The sequence below is a fragment of the Capsicum annuum genome, chromosome 9 (genome assembly GCF_002878395.1).
Source record: "Capsicum annuum cultivar UCD-10X-F1 chromosome 9, UCD10Xv1.1, whole genome shotgun sequence".
NCBI classification, from domain to species: Eukaryota; Viridiplantae; Streptophyta; class Magnoliopsida; order Solanales; family Solanaceae; genus Capsicum; species Capsicum annuum.
Window position 1 is genome coordinate 140,566,508 of NC_061119.1, and position 6,047 is coordinate 140,572,554.

A 6,047-nucleotide genomic window follows, 5' to 3' on the forward strand; every position below is an offset into this window, starting at 1 on the left:
ACTAGAAAAAGAACAACTGGAAAATTCCTTGGTGGCATGACGTGATAGTATCACGTTGCCACTTTGTTTGCGACTGAAAGTGCAATGCGACGCACTGAAATCGCATTGGTACACTAAAAATTGACAATTATGATATGAGTATATGGAACGACATGCTAATATCGTGGAGAACATTGTAAATTAACAACTGTTATTTTTACATACTCCACGACGTGCTATAGGCCTGAATGACGATGTTTAACGACTGAAACTTAAAATCACCATAACTTCTAACCTGATTATCGAATTTAGGTGAATTTTATATCGTTGGAAAGCTACTTGAATTTCTTGTGCAATGGCCAGCTCTAATCTAAAAATTACTAAGTATTTCAAAAATTTTATTTAGGATAACCCATGTACTGAGGTTAATCTAGGTTGGGGAAATATGGGGTATTACAGATAAGTCATTAATCTAGTCCATTTGACCATGATCATAAATAAAAGGATCATTATGATCAATGGACCACTAGTAACATATTCATTGACCCATCATTCACGTAAATAAAGTCTATGACTAACTTGACCAATATCAAATCCATGGAAAATCTATAGCTTATTCATAGCATTGTTGATATCATACTTTATTACTTAAGCCATGTTATAGTTAAGGGCCTATTAAATAAGGTGTTCGTTAGCCCAATAAATAGGCAAGAAATAGCCTAATCAATAGCCCAAGTAATAGCCATAGCTATGGCTTAATGAATAACATGGTCAGAGGCTTCCTTCATAGCATACACAATAGCTCATTATGGCATCATCAATAATGTAATATCAAGGTTCCTTAATATTGCCTCAAAAGGAATTTTATAGGCATTTCATAAGAATATGTAGGTCTTACGAGGACTATCTCAATATTGTCTTAAGTTGGGTCAAGGCCCTCTTCTAAATCCCCCAATATATCTTCAAATTTCACTTCTACCTAGACTAGACTAAGGTATCTAATTCAAATCTTAGATGTATAGCAAGCCAACATTAAGTTCAAGGTAAGGATTCTACTAAAATACTATCACTAAGTCCATTGGAACTAAAGCAACTTTGTTAGAGTAAGCATCTAAGGCCAATCTTTCCCTAGGCATGAGTGATAAGGTCACTTTCATCTAACTAGAGTAGTTCTAAGGATTCTCATGTTAAGCGCAAGACATTAAGTGTAATCCATTAAGGTTCAAGACAATAAGTTATGCATTTCACTATATAGGTCCAAATGACCTAAAATATCCAACTGACCACAAGTCTTGAAAAATCATCAACCAACACCTAAAACCCCTCCTAATCTAACAAGATATCACAACTCTACTATGACAAAGCTCATTCTAATAATGATAGGCGTAACCTACCTCAAATTAAAAGAATGTTCATCAATCCAATAAATCTTCATTTCCCCTTCCGTGAATCCTCTTCAAGATGCCAATCTATCAAAAATATATTCTATTCGTCAATAAAAGTACAACGTTACCCATATTGAACTACTGTGCTTTAGATCCACAAATAACACTAAAAACCCCAGGTGGGTCCTACTTATGGAAAACACATTTTTAGGTCAACTCAAAGTTCATAAACCATCAAGGAATCATAAACCTCAGGAAATAGGTGAAAACTAAGTTTATTTTGGGCTAAAATCAAGCCGTTAAAATATTTGGAGTTTTGGTAAAAAATTTAAGAAATTCAAACATGGATTCGAAGAATTCTTACCTTAAATACAAAGATATTCATATTAAAATATGTTAACCAATCTCCTAAGTCACCCAAAAAACTTAATTTTTGAGTCATCTCGCCCTTCTAGGGCTTTTAGGCCTCAAAAATGAAGAGAAAATTGCCAAATCATTACTTGGGGGCCTTTTTATAGCCCCTCCAGGCATAGAGATGCTGAGATCACCATAAAATAGACCGTGATCTCTATGGCACCAATACCAACAAAGCAAGAACTTATTTTTGACCCTTAAAACTCGTTTGGACTTTGATTTTCGCTAATGATCTATGCAATGTAACACCCCATATTTTGCATGTACTTATTCTATTTAAATGGAAATTAGTATAGCCTTGTGGTATAGGTAACAAATGAGACTTGTTATGCAAGTATTGATGGTGTAGATGGAGTTCTAGGTACTGCATATATGTTTTAATATGACGCGACCAAGTTCACATCGATACAACTATTTTACTTGGAATTGTAAGTCGCTATTTGAATCCAAAGTCTAAAGTGACCAAGTATAGACAGATTTTAAGTTAGATTAAAGTGATTAAGAACTGAAAATAGAGTAATTTATTGAGGTGCTTTCTTGAATTAATTAAGCTAGTAGGTGATTCACCACTTGAGTTACATGAGCCAAGTCAAAGGACCAAGTCGATGGATCAGATTTTGACCTTTATTAGAATACTTATTTTTTGCCCAAATTAAGTTAAAGAGGAAGGAAATAAAGAAATGGCCCAATACTTAAATCAGCCTAGTCCCAATTTAATTGAGCCAAATAAAGGATCAAGTAAGTAGGTGATAACCTAATTTGAACTTTTGAGCAGCTTGATTCCTTAAGGTAGGTGCATCACCTACTTGGACCAATTTAACAAATTTTGAGGTCCAAAATATAGCTAAAGAGATATCCAAAATAGGGCCTTTATAGGGCCAAGTTGATGGTTATTTTCCTTTACTCCTAAGTCAAAATAAAATTATATTTCACAAATTCTCTCTACTTTACTAAAACAAAAAGGAGCAGCCCTTTATTTCCTTCTAGGGTTCTTGAAGAAACCCCAACCTTGGCAGGAAAAGTTAAGTGAAAACACTTAAGGTTTAACATATTTTTTCCATAAAATATTTGGAAAACATGATATTGATGCTTTATTATAAGTCCATTACAGAATATAAAACATGCTAACTCACCTTTCTTTGTTATTAAGAGACCTTTTTTCTTCTTTGGTTTAAAGTGTGAAAGAACATTAAAGTTCTTGAGGAGTCCAAATTAAAAGGATGAGTTGCAAAAAATTGAGGTAAGGTAAATGCTGATCCCAATGTTTATATATGGGTGGCAGCTCAGAGATATAAGCCTAGCATGGGCCGATCTCGATTCATCTATTTACCACTGATCAGTTGGTCATTTGTATCATATGGCTTATAGTATTATGAAGTAAGAAAGGTAAAATAAATAAAAAAAATGTAATACACCTGACCCTACAAGTATATATAAAGGTGGTCTACTGGTACTATTTGTACACTTGTATCTGATTTTCATTGAGCTCCTATGTCATGTGTGGTTACTTTCAGCATTACATATTCATTACATATTTTTGTACTGACACCCCTTATAAAGCACCTGTATTTCATGCTGCAGGCACAGGTGATTTATCTAATACACCTTCTCATTATGAGCCCAAGATATCCAGAGGCTATTGGTGAGGTCCAAATTAATTCTGGGCTTTTTGAGTTTGTTCTATATATTTTAGTATTATACAGAAGTTAAGTGTATGGAAGGGGATTGTCCCGACCTTAACTAAGTGTCTATTTTTCTTCTAGAGGTTTTGCAGACCAACATAAAGTTAAGCATAAGAGTGTCTTATCTTTTAGATGTGATGGCCCCAACGACCAAGTCTAGTATATATAGTTTTGGGCATGCCATTTATTTCTCATCAATGCATTATATCTATTTATTGCAAAACCTTTTTTTATTATAGTTACATGCATGAGAAGTATAAGGTTATATATTGGTTCTCTCGAGCCTTCATAGCTAAGGGTGCCTATTCGCCCTAATAGGATTTGAGGGGTGACAAAATTGGTACCAGATAGGTCGTCTAAGGGAGTCTACAAAGCTGTTTTTATGTAAAGTCTTGCTTATGGGTGTATTGTACACCACATCTATAAATAGAAGGCTATAGGACATTTAAGGATTGTCTTTTTTTCTTTACATCCAAGATCATCCAATAGATACCAAGTAGTAAGTGAAGTCATATTTAACCATTGAATCTATATTTTTTCATTATAGTAAAGATGTTGGTTATAATAAGGAGTATGAATACAGGTAAGTAAGTAGATATGGATGCCAAAGAAGGGACAAGAAAGTCACCACCTAGACAAGCTAATAAAAGTAAGGCTCAAGCTGATTTTGTATCACAAACCTCTTCTACTCCTTAGAACCACCCATTAATGCTACTAAGCAAGATCTAAGGATTACGGTACAATTGCTAGCTCGTATAGTTACTGGACAAGCTCAAGGATAAACTATTCCTACCATAGGTTCTAATGGTACAGATAAGAAGTTGGATCCTCTCACATTCACTGGATCAGATTTGATTGAAGACCTGTAGGCTTTATTAATCGAATCCAAAGGGCTCTAAATATCACGCATGTATAGAGTAAAGAGATAGTTGAGTTAGTAGCATATATATTCAAAGGGGAGGCTATATTTTAGTATGAATACTGGAAACAATCTAAAGGTATCGATGCACCTTTAGATTTAAGAGTTTAAAGAGGCATTTATTAATCATTACCTTCCATTTGAGATTTAAGAGGCCCGTACGGATCAGTTCCTGAATCTGCATAAGGGAATATAAGTGTGAGGGAGTATAGCCTCCAGTTTAACTCTTTATCTTGTTATGCTCCTAATATAGTAGCTACTATGGATAATAGAGTTCATCGATATGTGGATAGATTGGGTCCATATCTGGTTAGAGATTGTACTATTTTTGCCTTGAACAAAGACATAGATATAGCAAGGAATACAAGTCTTTTTCACAAAAATAGAGGATCAGAGAAAAACAAAAAGAGCATAAGAATTTAAAAGAGGGTATTCCAAGAGGGATAGATATATGGGGTAGTTTATGGTATCCCAAGGAGAGTTTAGGACTGAGTTTTCTAATAGACCACCTTGGCCATTATCTTCTTATTCTATAGCTAGTGCTCCATCATGATTTCAAAGGTCCAAGGGCTATCAGTTTAAGGAGAGAAGTGAGAGTCAGAGTTAACGATCAATGGGGTATAAAGATCAAGGGAGTATGAGCAAATTAAGGCCTCCTTGGAAGACATATAAGCAATGTGGAAAGCTTTATTTGGGTGCATATCAGTTTGGGACAAATGCTTGCTTTTGGTATGGTAGGTCGAGGCATATGATAAGAGAATGCCCTCAAAGAGGCATGGGTGGTATGGAAAGACCTACTATATCAGCCATTGTTTCGTCATCATCAGTGCCTTTTTAAAGTAGGGGTGTATAGCGTATAGGTCGCGGTAGAGTTTCTATAAGAGAAGTTATATCTAGTAGAGCTCAAAATCATACATATCTTTAACAGATCGACAAAATTTAGAGGCTTCTCCAGATGTGCTGACGGGTACATTGTCCATCTTTTCACATAATATGTATGGATTAATTGATATGGGTTATACATTATCATATGTCACTCCATTGGTTGTTGGAAAGTTCACAAGTACACCAGAATTACTAGTTAATCCATTTAAAGTATCTACGTCGGTTGGTGAATGTATTATAGCTTGGAGAGTGTATCAAAATTGTATAATAATGATTTGTGGTCATGATACCATGGCTGATATTGTTGAGTCAGAAATGGTAGATTTTGATGCTATAATGGGTATGGACTAGTTGGCTTCTTGTTATGCCACAGTAGATTGTCGAACTAAGAGGGTGTATTTTGATTTTCCAAGAGAGGTAGTCCTTGAATACAGGGGTAATATTGGTGTGCCAATAGGTAAATTTATTTCTTATTTTAAAGTAAGTAGGATAGTTTTCAAGGGTTACATATATCATCTAGTTAGAGTGAACAATATAGATATGGAGCCACCAATTCATGAAACTATTCCAGTGGTAACTAAATCTCGTGATGTATTTCATAAAGATATTTTAGGTTTGCCTGCAGAACAATAAGTATAGTTTGGTATTGATGTGATTCTGGTACTCAACCAATCTTAATTCCTCCATACAGAATGGCCCCAGAAGAATTACAAGAGTTGAAAGAGAAATTAAAAGACTTGCTAGAGAAAGGATTCATAAGGCCTAGTATGTCCCCTTGGGGTG